We start from the raw sequence: 15,592 nt of genomic DNA on the forward strand, positions 1-15,592 counted from the left end.
GGACTAGACACAGATTCAATTGTGATTCGGACCATTTCTTAGTCCACCTGGAAATAAAACAAAAACTAATAACAATTAAACAATAGCAGATTCAACTACTAAAATGGAACAGGAACAATCTATGTGACTCTAAAATACAAAAACTATACAGACAGTGTTTGCAAGGAAAACTAGAAGATAATGTTGAGTCACAGGATACTAACATAGAATGGTAAAACATTAAGGAATCAATACTTGAAGCAGCTAATGAAGTATTCCAACCCCAAGAAAAGAGAACATTTAATGAATGGTGGGACAAAGAATGTAGATTAGCTACAGATGAGAAGAATAAAGCAAGAATGAAATGCTTAAACAGAACAAGAGGAAACCAAGAAGATTACTTACAAAAAAGGAAAAATGCCATAAAGATCTGTAAAAGAAAAAAAATAAAGAATGGATAAATAATAAAATTAAAGAAATTGAAGAATGAAGTAGGAAAAATGAAAGTAGGAAATTCTATAAAGAAATGATTTTTTTAACAAAGAAGAAATTTTAATTATCCCACTATGTAAAGATAAACAAGGAAAATAAATTTCAGAAAATAAATTAGTATTGGAAAGATGGAAACAATATTTTAGCGATATTTTAAACAATGAAGCAACACGTGACAATACCTACCTAAGAAATGTAAATCAGATAAATTACGAAGAGGTCGATGTCTGAACATTTACTGAAATTAATACCATAATAAATAAGCTAGAGAATAATAAAGCTACAGACCCAGATAATATCTCAGCAGAACTAATTAAATTTGGTGGACGAACCTTAAAGAAGAAAAAATATGATCTTATACTTACAATATGAAAAAGTGAGCAGATCCCAAATGATAGTCTGGAAGGAATAATTTGTCCTGTATTTAAGAAAGGTAATCATATGGACTGTAATAATTATAGACCAATAACACTGTTATATGTAATGTATAAAATTTATGCTATATTTTTGTACAACAGACGAAATGAGTTTGTAGAACATCAAATTGGTGAATATCAAATGGGCTTTATATCTAACCAATCAACCATAGACAATATTTACATGATACGACAGATATATGAAAAATGTCATGAATTTAATATCGAGCTACATATTGTGTTCATAGATTATACCCATGCATTTCATTCTATTAATCTATTAAAGATCATTAATCCCTGAATGCCTATTAAACTTTAACATTCCAGTAAAACTAGTAAACCTGATCCAGATTACATTGCAGAATACTAGAGCCAAAGTGAAAATTAATAATGATCTTACAGATAAGTTTGAAGTAAAATCCGGAGTGAAACAAGGTTACCCTTTATCAGCACTTCTATTCAGCTTCATAATGGATGTGATAATCACCAAACTTGAAATAAGAGGTAGTCTCTCTACCAGATTAAAACAGCTATCTGCCTATGCTGATGGTATATTGATAATGGCAAGAACAAAGCAGTCCATGTTAGATACATTCATGATGTTGAAAAATGAGGCATTAAAAATATGGTCTAATAGTAAATTAAAGTAAAACAAAATATATGAAATGAGGGAGGAAACCAAATAAAGAAAATAAACTACGTAATAACAGACACAAGAAGTCTTGATACTGTTGAATCTTTTAAATACTTAGGATCAATTTTGAATACCAATAATTCAATAGAAGAAGAAATAAGAGAAAGAATTATAGCAGGAAACAAAGCTTTTTATGCAAATAACAAATTAATACAAAATAATCTTCTCTCAAAAAAATCAAAACTTAAGTTATATTGGACAAGTATTAGACCAGTGACAATATATGCCTGTAAAACATTGGTCCTGAAAGATAGCCTAATACAAAAACTACTAATATTTGAAAGTAGAATATTAAGAAAAATATTTGGCCCCTATAAAATGAGCAATGGCTCTTCAAGAATAAAAACAAATGATGAGCTAGACAAGTTGATTAAGCATAAGAATATAATAGGATTCATAAAAGCCCAAAGACTAAGCTGGTAGGGCATACTGAACGATTGCCAAATGAGAGAATAGTCAAAAATATATGTAAATCGAAACCATTTGTGAAGAGGCCCTTAGGAAGACCTAAAGTTAGATGGGAAAATGATGTTAGAAACGATATTAGAATAATGAAGATCTCAAATTGGAAGAAGGATGCCCAGGATAGAATTAAATGGAAGAAAATTGTTGAGCAGGCCAAAACTCATAAAGAGTTGTTGCGCCAAGTAAGAAGAAGAAGAAGATGAATGGTTGTTGTCTACTTCTATTCCTGCTATCACTTTGCCTGTTGCTTGTGTGCTGCTGAGTATTTTCCCTAGGTATCATCCAACAGTAGTCCACCAACATGGAAGTGGTACACTTTCCCTGGTACATTTTCTTCATCGATTCGATTGCCTGATGCAAATATTCCCCATGCTCATCAATAACATTGCCAGAGTGATTGGGTAAGATATCTAAGTGGAAATGGATCATGTGTATCTTTTTGGACCAATCAGTTCTTTCTAGTTTTCTGCCAGTAAAATCATCTGTAGAGCTGAGTTTTGTCCATGTATGTGCCCCTTTATAGACTCAGCTTTCACCTGGCTAAGGAGATTTTAGTCCTTAGAGACAGATATTGATTTTAGCTCCTGTAAGGGGCAGGACCCCATATAATTTGAACAGGGCAAATAGCCTAAGTCTCTCAAAGCATCAACCATTCACAGTAGTGGATACTGTGTAGTTTAACTATGGCGAGAAACATATTATGCAGTAAGTACAGAAGTTCTTCTGAAATATGAGGGTGCATTCATAATTATGTCAGCATTTCTTAAGATTTTTCCAAAATAACTTTTGTTCTTATTGATATATTTTTTACATTCTACAGGCAACACTCCAGAAATGTGCCCAGTATCTAATTTAGAAGAAATACCTTCTACTTCAGGTATGTTGTTAGTTTTGAAAAAGTATAATACCGTATTCCATGAAAGCTCAATTTTACATTTCTTAGGGATAAAGGTGAAAAAAATAATACTGCAGGAAAATATAAAATCTGTAAAAAATTTATGTCAATTGCTTAATTGTGACCATGTGGATTAAATGTGTCGTGCTTGAAATTGTAAAATCTGGGAATGCCAGTTGGGGGTTCCACTGTACACCAGTGTTCTGAAACTCAGACCATTGGATGAGCATCTTTCTAATTTTGAAAGTTAAGGGGCCATGTGAATAAGAATAAGTTCATTACGGGTAAGTGCCAACTTCATGAATTACATTTGTCTGTACGGTTTCTAATTATCATGGTAATAGTATAAACGAAAGTGTCCCACACGGTGGCTGTGCAGTCTGAGGTGTCATGCTCTGGGCTCCGGCCACGTAACGTGCACAGGTTCGAGTCTCCTGGGGGAAGCGTAAAAACTTTTCTCTTGAGATTTTGGCCAGTGTATGGGTCTGGTGGCCACCCACCATTTTGAGGAAATTGGGGAACTGCAAATGAGTAGCGTAACCTAGTCACGGAAACCTGCAACAACAATTGGGGACTTGTTGTGCTGACCACACGTCACCACGTAACTGGTGTGGATAATCTCCCACCTTGGGTGAGAAATTGAGTAGGATCAGGTGGGAGTGAGGCCGGCTGTTACATACTGTGTTTCTGTAACAAGTTTTTGTTTGGATGTTTTCTGTATGGTTTGGACCATGGCGACACAATTGCAATCAAACAACATTTTAGTCAGTATCTCAGCTACCACACTGGATAAGGCAACTGGTTTCAACCAGAGATCCAGCTAATATAAATCAGCTAGCAAACTTCCTAGGCAGGTATGAAGCATCCGAAATCCGTTGAAAGCTGGAAGAATGATGGGAAGATAAGCGTCAGGATTCTCCAAAGGTTAGGTACACAAGCTTTGTCAAACCTTCTCCAGACAAGAAGGAAATTTGGAACTTCCAATACCCTAAGAATCGTGTGTTCCAGAATGAAAGACGAAACAACTGGAGGGATCACAGACCAGCAAGAAATATCTGGTACAGAAACCGAACTATGCCTTATAAAGATGAGTGGAGAGGAAATCGTAAAGCCACTAGCGTGAAAGAGTGTGCAGTGCAAACCGATGCTTCACCCACAGATGTGAGAAGCCAGGACCTGGCAACATTTAACAAACTGATAGATTTATCAACAAGCAAGAAATACCATAGCAACGGGAGAATAGTGGTAAAAAATGCTGAGAATAATTGTAACATGTGGTTTAATGTTTATAAATTGTTGTTAAGAGCTCTTATCTAAAAATAATCCTTTCTCTAAGGTGAAATAGTAAGTTTTGTTTCCATGCTTGGTGATTACAAGAGTCTTTTGGCAATGACTTGAGGAGCGAAGGGTACTTTCCTCAACTGACTGAAAAGTACGTAACAATGCAGTGTTTTAAATGCCATTTTTAACTGTATATTCAGATGTTCAGCCTATCTGAGCCTAGAGTTCACTTAATACAACACACAAACAACTATTTTTTTTTAAATATTACAAAACATTTGAAATGTGAGAGTTATTTGGAAATCAACAGTGCCAGAGGTAATTAAATGAGAATCTGAAATAGATTCAGTACTGGCCAATAATGCATTACTTTATCCCAATGATTTAGGCATAGTGCCTCATTCTTTTGTCACACTGTGAATGTTTCAGCATGTGTACAGGAAGATTTAAAGGCTGTTCTTTTGCAAGCTGAAGGCTATAGCATTGCAAAAGTTCATCACAGCCTAAACTTTATAACAGTCATTATAAGGAGCTTCACAGAAATGTCACAATGGATGAAAAGATATACATGGTGAGAAGGTTGACTGATAAAATTATAATGGTTGTATCTGCACTGAGGTTATTTACACCCCTCCACTAATATGAGAACATGAGCCCCTTGTCAAGAATAAGAACTAAGGGAGCAAATAAAAAACAAATACTTTGTCTAAATCAAATATCATGAGATGAACTCATGACCTAAAATATTAAAAACCATCTAAGAACTAAATTACTACACCATCGACAAAAGACAAGATTTAATATCTATCAACACATATGGGTGAGGAGTAGGACAACACACAATGTCAGGGTGTACTACATGAAAAAAGGTTGACATTTTAGCTCCTTCCTAGAAGGACACCCTTGCACTCTGATTTGTGAGATCGGGACTTGTCTGTCATCTCTAGTGACTATTATATTGTGCAAAGCAGCACTGCACATTAATGAAGTTGGATTAAGCATTGCCAGTTAATGATCACCCATCCTACATCCTAGGCATCACATCAAGTGAGTTTCATCATTTTGCATGGATAGAATTGATTGATTTGGTTTATTTTACTCCTCATTTCTGCCACCTTTGACCAATCCTGAATCACATGGGTAAATTGATTGATTGATTGGAGTTTTAAGTTCACTTTATGCACAGTAAACCTAATCGGGACTGGACCTACAGTTTAAAGTGGGAACCAAACCACTATGTGCCTCCACCAGGTATCGAACCCAGGACCCCTTGATTACAAAGCAGCAACACTACCACTTCACCACATGGGTAAATGACTGACTGTGCACCAACATAAGCAAAAATATAATAGCATCAAAAATTGATTTAGCTACCTGGTGGCAGCTTGTTATGATGATGGGATGAAGACACTCAAATTGACTTGCAATAAGTGTATCATTACAGAGGTTAATTATGTCAAGAAACAGCCTAGGCGATTAGCTAACTTGGGCATTATTCTATCCTTAGCACTATTTGAATGATTACATAGAAGGAATAAATTCTTACCTCTACTGTGTGATATTAACATAGACAACTGCATTTTATCTGTTTTTCAAGTGAAGATTCCCCAACATACAAGTATTTTACATATAAAGCTATTGAAACATTACTATATTCAATGAGAAAGAGATGGTTGCTATAGAAACCATCAACAAATAAAAGATGTTCTTTGTTGTCTTATTAATTGTTTCAAAAATACTTACATCTAAATAATTCTTAGTTATTTTTAATAATCAACTAAAAAGCAATACACTACCTGGAATAACATGTCCTTCGTCTTCTGGAACACAAGGATTCTTATCTGGTGACACATCTGAAATGGTTAAAAAGTATATGTTATTAAAAACAATAAATCCTATTTGTATTATGCATGCTTGATGTATTGGTGAAACATGAACAATGTCAATCTTCAGAGAAAATAAAGCCAACATGTCTGGAATTATAGGAGATCCTTCTCCTGAATAAATAAGATATATTCCAGGAATTTCATGTAGAATATCTGGAGGAACTAAGATGTTGATGATTAGAGACGCAAATGAATCTCCCTTTGACATTTTCAGAAAATACTTTTTTGATATATCCAACATAATCGTATCAACGTCTGTAGAGTATAATATAACACATCTACAATAGATTAAGTTTACTGAGTCAAAAATACTCAACCCATGTATGCATGCTTGTTCAATGTTCAAACGTTTCTGTACTTCTGAGATTCTAAGAGATTCCCACATTTTTCAAGTGCAAATAGATAGTACAATAGTGGTGACTTTGTACAAGTAGATAAATAACACACATGATCATCTATCTGTAAAGCAGTGTAGAAACATGGTAAAATTTTAATTATTAAGGCCGACCCAATACCACTTTGAATCCATATTGATGCCAATATTCTTATTAAATGCATGGCCATAAAATTAGGCAGGTGGCAGAAGTTCACGAGTTTTTCTATAACTACATGTAAGCTTTGCCCCAGCGAAATAAATGGAAATGATTTTAAGCCAGAATTATATGCATATTCAGTGTGGACTTGAAGTGGGTATCGATGTCTCAGAAGCAACCTTAATAGTCATAGAGAATGCTTAGTTAATTTGTGTTCCATGAAATGTGGCAATTCATCTAAATACTTTAATTCTGCTGTTGCCACGTCAGAGCACAACTCTGTGTGTTTGGAGGTTTAAGAGAATGAAAGATCTCTTGTAGAACTGGTCTTTGTAATCCATGTGATACAAAAAAGGTAAAGGTAAAGTGCTCCCCTGTGCTTAGCACCATGCCATGAAGGCGTATAGGGGGTGTGGGGGTAACGCCATGTGATACAAACTGGCAGTATTTTCTCGAAACTTTATGCCCCAGAGATATCGGTCTGATGCTCAAAATAATCACTGATGGGACTGGGTAAGGATTATTAGCGAACATTGACAAAATTTCCATAGCTACTAGATGCAAAACTGTGTTACATTATCGTTGTTCTTATCAATATACAAACAAAATGCATTGGTAACACAATTAAGCTTTGTTTCCATTACAGATAACTACATATGCTGACCACGGCAGTCTAAATTTCAGTAAAAAAAAAAGACAACAATATGATGTTTCAACTGTCCATTAGGGTCTTCCTCAGACTTGAAACCAAAGTAAAAAAACAAAATTCATTATTTTGTAAAATAAATTTGTAAATACACAATTTACTTTTCAATAATGAAATTAATCCACATGTGAGCAGCTGGTGCTACCTACTTTTCAGCCTGCATGAATGATTTCAAATTAGAAATTACCAGTTTTTAAGTGTAATACTACATATATTAAATATGACATAGACATAGCAATGCTTAGCAATGTGATTCTCTTTGTCATCAATGTATATATTTATGAAGAATGTAAATTAAGTATGCATATTTTACCAAATGACAAGCACATCTACATTAAAAACCCAGCTGCACAAGTTTCAGTTTTTGTTTATGTCCACTTCATGCATAGATATACTAATCAGGACTTCAACAACAGATTTAAAGTGGGATCTGAACCACTTTGTGCTTACACCAGACATCAAATGCAGGATCCCTTGATTACATGGCAGGAGCATTACCACTATGCCATTGGGAGAGATCCCAGCTGCATGAGTTCAGCTTATGTTTGGAACAAAATTATAAGGGGATTCTTGTATTCAAGAACGAATCAAGTCAAATTTCTAATGCCCACTTTCAAAAAGCGAATCTTCAAAATTCCAAATATCGATAAGTTAATGAGAGAGTTTCACTGGTTGTAGAAAATGTAATATTTTCTATGTTGCATCCAGGAGGCAAAACATGATCATTTTAGGATGTAACTGAAAGTAATGATTATATTGTGTTACAAATAGAGCTAATGGACAAGCATTTTATTTAATCATGATTAGAAACAAAATATTATTGCAAATAATAACCCATGGTACAACAGCCCATTTAGAGCCTGGGTCTACCTACCAACTGCCGGCCTCACTCCCACCTGATCCTACTCAATTTCTCACCCAAGGTGGGAGATTATCCACACCAGTTACGTGGTGACGTGTGGTCAGCACAACAAGTCCCCAATTGTTGTTGCAGGTTTCCGTGACTAGGTTACGCTACTCATTTGCAGTTCCCCAATTTCCTCAAAATGGTGGGTGGCCACCAGACCCATACACTGGCCAAAATCTCAAGAGAAAAGTTTTTACGCTTCCCCCAGGAGACTCGAACCTGTGCACGTTACGTGGCCGGAGCCCAGAGCATGACACCTCAGACTGCACAGCCACCGTGTGGGACACTTTCGTTTATACTATTACCATGATAATTAGAAACCGTACAGACAAATGTAATTCATGAAGTTGGCACTTACCCGTAATGAACTTATTCTTATTCACATGGCCCCTTAACTTTCAAAATTAGAAAGATGCTCATCCAATGGTCTGAGTTTCAGAACACTGGTGTACAGTGGAACCCCCAACTGGCATTCCCAGATTTTACAATTTCAAGCACGACACATTTAATCCACATGGTCACAATTAAGCAATTGACATAAATTTTTTACAGATTTTATATTTTCCTGCAGTATTATTTTTTTCACCTTTATCCCTAAGAAATGTAAAATTGAGCTTTCATGGAATACGGTATTATACTTTTTCAAAACTAACAACATACCTGAAGTAGAAGGTATTTCTTCTAAATTAGATACTGGGCACATTTCTGGAGTGTTGCCTGTAGAATGTAAAAAATATATCAATAAGAACAAAAGTTATTTTGGAAAAATCTTAAGAAATGCTGACATAATTATGAATGCACCCTCATATTTCAGAAGAACTTCTGTACTTACTGCATAATATGTTTCTCGCCATAGTTAAACTACACAGTATCCACTACTGTGAATGGTTGATGCTTTGAGAGACTTAGGCTATTTGCCCCGTTCAAATTATATGGGGTCCAGCCCCTTACAGGAGCTTAAATCAATATCTGTCTCTAAGGACTAAAATCTCCTAAGCCAGGTGAAACCTGAGTCTATAAAGGGGCACATACATGGACAAAACTCAGCTCTACAGATGATTTTACTGGCTGTAGGTCTAGGTGCCAGATTGACATTTTGGTGCCTTCTCACATTTCACTCTAATTCTACCAATGCATTGCTGTTATTAAAATTCCAGCGATCGTATGCTCATCAGAACCTTATCCATGGTCAATTTATAATCTTGAAAATACATTTACAAGCTGCTATTAATATAATGGAATCAAATACTTACTTGATTTGTGGTAATACTTATTGATAAAAAAAAGTAAAAGGTAAAGTGCTCCCCTGTGCTTAGCACCACGCCATGAAGGCATATAGGGAGTCTGGGGGTAACGCCCCACATTTTCTTGATCCAGTCGTGAGTGGGGGTGATGTGATCAGCATCACACCCCTGACCGCCTTTACCCCCCAGGGTTTGCCCCAGGTACCCATGTCATTCGACGCTGGGTGGGCACCGGAGCCGCTTCCAATGTTAGAAAAGTTCCCGGATTTGAACCGAGCGGGGATCAAACCCGGGACCTTGAGCATGGTAGTCAGACGCGTTACCGACATAGTTCGATTAATTTCAATGGCTACTTAATTTCAGGGACATGTTATGTGTATACTGAAAGTATACTGTGTATACGGTGTATACTGAAAGTCCTCTCTTTTCCCTTCCCAAGTGATAAAGCAATAAGTTAACAAGTGAATGGTGTCAGTGGCCAATAAAATCAATAGACACCTCTACAAATACTTTTACAGAGAGTGTAAGTACATTTGATTCCCATATATTAGTTTACCTCAATATTCTTTGTTCTCTGATACTAAAACAATTTTGATAGAATTTCATATTGAAGACGTACAGTAATATACCTGAAGTCGGGAGTAGATTTTCACACTCACAAACATTGATCCCACCCAGCCCAGGATTTGAACCCCTAGACCCCTGGCGTGTAGCATGATGTTGTTGTTGTTGAGTTAAAATTTATGGGTGCGTCGGCACTTAAGGACATTTCACACCCTTCTATGTATGCGGGAAAATATCCCTTATCTAAAATTCTGACTGAGAACTTAAAAAAGGGGTGTAAAGAGCCCCTTGGGAAAAACTAAAAGTGCAAGGTTGTAAAAAGACCTGCACGAGACAAACACAACACATTAAAAAGTCAGAATAAACTAAAAACCTCCTTACAGATGGTGGAAGAGTCCAGCTCTTCGCAAAAAACTAAAAACATGGGATAAAATACTGCTATCACCCAAGAGGGATGACAAACAGCCGGAAAGGTTAAAAGTCTGCCGGAGGTAAGCAAGATCGACACATTCAACGAGAATGTGTCGGATGCTTAAAATAACATTACAGGTACGACACAACGGAGGGTCCAGCCCTTGCAGTAGGTGACCATGCGTGAGACGGCTGTGTCCTATACGCATGCGGGTAAGAATAACGTCTTCTCGCCGAGAGGGATGAGACGAGGAACGCCAAACACCTATGGTGGGCTTAACAGCGTGAAGCTTGTTCCCCGTTTCCACATCCCACTCGGTCTGCCAAGTGTCAAGAAGGCAAGAACGGAACACATTCTGCAGGTCGCTAGCTGGCAAAAGGTGGACGAGAACGTCGCCATCTGCATCAGCAGACTTGGCGGCAGCATCAGCTGCTTCGTTCCCCAGGATGCCCACGTGGCTAGGGACCCAACAGAAGTGTACATCCGCACTGGCAGATAAGGACACAGGCCGTCTGAATATGCGTTGCGCTACTGGATGCCGGGAATACGGCGAATCCAGAGACTGCAACACGCTGGTCGAATCACAGCACACAAGGACCTTCTTCAGACCGTTGACATCTGCAAAATCCAGTGCCTTTAGAATGGCGTACAACTCTGCCGTATAAATGGAACAGGCAGGATGTAGCAAGTAACTGGAACTTTGAGAGTCTAGGACGAAGGCGCAACCAACTGATTCGACTGTCTTGGACCCATCCGTGTAAAACACATTAAAATTGGGGTGCTTCGCACGAAGTTCTAAAAACCTTTGCTGGTATACAACCATTGCTGTCTCTGACTTTGGAAGGGCAGTCAGAGATAAATCGATAGAAGGTGCAGGAAACTCCCAGCTAGGGAGGGGCGGAATGAGTGGATAGACATGCCACGAAAATCACTGTCAACACCAAGTGCTGACAGGATCTCGTCTGCACGAACACCAAATGGTGTTGTGGCACTAGGGCGGAGCCGATACTCTGGCAGCCTATTTACGTCTGAGATGGTGTGAAATGAGGGATGTGAAGGCATCGAGCGAAGATGGAGGAAGTAGTTCACTACCAACCGCTGTCTTCGCAGAGACAGCAACGGCTCAGATGCCTCTACATATAAACTGGCGACTGGACTGGTCCGAAAGGCACCAGAGCACACACGTATACCAGCATGGTGGACGGTGTCTAGGATGCGAAGTCTAGATGAGCGGGCAGAAGAATACACAACACATCCATAATCAAGCTTCGACCTGATGAGTGCTCGATACAATCGAAGCAGTACCGTCCTATCAGCACCCCAGGAAGTATGGGATAAAACACGTAAAAAGTTGAGAACTCGAAGACAAGAGAACTTTAAGTGGAGAAGGTGAGGTAGCCATGTTAATTTCTTATCGAAAATGAGGCCCAGGAAGCGGACCTCATTCACGAAGCACAGGGGAGATTTCCTTATGTACAGGTCAGGATCGAAATGACATGTACGCTGACGACAAAAGTGAACACACACGGATTTCTCGGATGAGAAGGTGAAACCTGTTTGGGAGGACCACTCAACCAAACGGTTTATCGTCAGTTGGAGTTGACGAGAAGCTGACACGAGATTCCGTGAGCGACAAAAGATCGTGAGGTCGTCTACATACAGAAGACCATGTACAGGGGCAACAATGCTCGCCATAACACTGTTCACTGCTATGGCAAACAGAGTCACACTTAATACGCTGCCCTGCGGGACACCGTTCTCTTGTTCGTGAAGATCCGAAAAGGAGTTCCCAACACGTACGCGGAAAAAACGATCAGATAAAAAGTTTTTAATAAAGTACGCCATATGGCCACGCACGCCCCAAGAATGGAGCTGCTTTAGGATGCCAAAACGCTACGTTGTGTCATATGCTTTTTGGAGGTCAAAGAAAACTGCAACTAAATGTTCCTTGTTGAGGAATGCATCCTGAATGTGTGTTTCCAGCTGAACCAGATGGTCCAGTGTGGAACGGTTGGAGCGAAAACCACATTGAAAATTACTTATCAATGAGTTTTCCTCCAAAAACCAGGTGAGACGCTTGTTGATCATGCGTTCCATCAACTTGCACACACAGCTAGTTAAGGCTATAGGCCTGTAACTCGAGGCTGCGGTGCGTTGTTTACCTGGTTTCAGGATGTGTAGCGTGATGTGCTAACCCCTCTGCAATGGGGACCGGCTCTAGAACCTATGGAACCTCTAAGTTTGGGTCCATTCCAGAGAAATGACAGCTGAGATTCAGCTATCTGACTCAGCATGCAAGTTAACCTACAGAGAAGGCCAACCTGGTGAAAGGTTTAAGGAACATAACTGGCAAAGTAATTGAGTATTTCTCTCAAGCCAATTTCACACCAAAATGATAAGCAACATGTTGTCGGGCATCTGAGTGGCATGTCACTTAGGAAACAACCCTTAAGAAACCAATGCAATCTCTCATATCAGAGTGATATGACACACTGTACATGTCATTTGTTTCAAAATTTAAATACATTGGTTTTTAGCTTCAGCACTTCGTTTTGAGCTGTTGTTGGCAGTACCTTTCAAATCATGTAAATGGACTATGTTTTCACCATGTAGTATGTGATTGCTTGCGTCTGCTTTGAGGCACTACATTGATTGATTGATTTGCTTTTTATACTTAACTTTTTCTCCAACTTTTGGCTAATCGCAAAGATTGTGATGAGTGATGATATGATGAAATTGATGAAGCAAATACCGGTAACACCCATGCCCTGGCTGAGATTCAAACTCAGAACCCCTGCCACTGTAGTGTGCTATGCTAACCACTCTGCCATGGAGATCAGCTCTAGGCACTAGAGTCAATGGGAATGCATATTAGGGCCACTTTATTAATTACATCCTTCAATATATTCAGGATGTTGCTTGTGATTTTTGTGTGAATCCCCCATGCTGCATGCCAGTTCAGTGTGAAGGCTTACCCATGATACGTGTGATAAAATTGTAAATGGGATCCTATATATTCATTTAAGTAATTGTAACTATCCTACTCCTACCAAATGATCACTAACCAGTTTACTGCAAGGACAGAGGGTGAAATCTGGGAATAGCAACTACTGGAGGCGAACAATAGAAATTTCCCTGAACAGATAAGACATATGTCTGTAACAAATTAACCACATACTGGAAAAACAGAAAAAAATACTTTGTACACAAACTTCTGACATTCAATTTAGAATATAAGACACATAAAATACTTTAATTTGGTAAAAAAGGAGAGAAGAGTTTTAAAATTCCACATCACATACCTGGTGCAGTTCGGTTAACTTCAGGGGCCACAGGAGAAGGATAGTCAGCTAAAATACAACATTCTAAAATCCATCTGATAATTATAATGCAGTAAATGCACTTAGAATATCATTGTAGTGTATAAAATTTTCACTTCACTTCAGGCATATATATTTCTTACGAAATTCCTTAAAGGTCTTGACTTTTACCAGGAGCCTTGCTTCTGAAAAAGAAAGCATTTAGGTTTAAAGAATGATATTGTCTGGTTAATATGCACTAAACATGAATCACATTAAGGTTTAAGTGATCTAGTTTATTAAAAAGGCACTAACAGGAAAAATAATTTTAAAAATTGACAAATTGTTCAAATCTCTCATAGTTTTATGAGAGAACAAGAGATCTGAAGAAAGGATACCAACCCAGAGCAGTTTTCTACAAGGATAAAGAAGGAAACCTCATTGGAGACAAAAGAAAGATGATGGAAAGATGGCAGGAGTATTTCTGTGAATTACTTAACGGAACCAATGAGGAGGATAAAGAACAGGGGAAAAGTGATGAAGAGGAAGAAATAAGTGAGGAAGAGGAGGAAGAGATAATACCAACTTTAAAGGAAGTAAAAGATGCAATAAAGTCTCTAAAGAATAATAAAGTGCCAGGAGAAGATGGCATAGAATCGGAGCTGTTGAAATATGGTGGAGAAGGAGTGAAGAAGGCCATATATGAAGTGATAGAAGAAGTTTGGATAAAAGAAGAAATGCCCAGAGACTGGACAGTAGGAATAATATGCCCGATACATAAGAAAGGGGATAAAGCTAAGTGTGAAAACTACCGCGGAATAACACTACTGGATGGAACTTATAAAGTATTTGGTAAACTTTTAGCAACACGATTGGAAGATTGGATGGGATATGGGAGATTACCAAGCAGGATTTAGAAAAAATCGCTCCACGATGGACCAGATATTTTTACTGTGTCAAGTGTTGGAGAAGTTCTATGAGTATAAAAAAGAACTTCACCAACTATATGTCGATTTTAAACAAGCATACGACAGCTTGGAAAGAAATAAGATCTACAGTATAATGAAAGAGTTTGGGATCCCAAGGAAATTGATAAGACTGACAAAAATGACAATGAAAACAACGGAATGTAAAGTCAGAGTAGAACAGGAAATGACAAGCATGTTTAAAGTAGAGAAAGGACTGAGACAGGGAGATTTACTTTCTACAATACTATTTAATTTAGCATTGGAAAAAGTAATCCGACAACTACCAATCAACCCTGGAGGAACAATATTAAATAGACTAACGCAAATAGTAGCATATGCAGATGATGTAGCTTTAATAGCAAGGAATAAGCAAGCTATGGAAGAGAGTTATCAAGTATTAGAAGAGAAAGCTCAAGAACTAGGACTGGAAGTGAACACAAATAAAACAAAATATATGAAGATGGGAAATCCAGAAAGAGGCAGAAGAGAACCTTACGTAAGAATAAATGGAAAAGAATATGAAAGGGTGGAAGCCTTTAAATATTTGGGCTCAATAATAACGGCAGATAACCAGACAGCTACAGAAATACAGGAAAGGATAACAAGTGGAAATCGATGCTACTTTTCTTTGCAAAATGTGTTTAAATCTAAGAATGTTAGTAGGAACGCAAAAATTAAAATATATACAACAATATTAAGACCCATAGTAATGTATGGTTCAGAAAGTTGGGTGATGTCGGTAAGAGAGGAAGATTGGTTGTTAAGGTGGGAAAGGAAAATACTGAGAAGGATATTTGGAGCGGTAAGAGATAAAGAGGGATGGAGAATGAGAACAAATATGGAAGTACAGG

Source organism: Lepisma saccharinum, assembly GCF_977018435.1.
Source record: "Lepisma saccharinum chromosome 12 unlocalized genomic scaffold, izLepSacc3.1 SUPER_12_unloc_1, whole genome shotgun sequence".
NCBI classification, from domain to species: Eukaryota; Metazoa; Arthropoda; class Insecta; order Zygentoma; family Lepismatidae; genus Lepisma; species Lepisma saccharinum.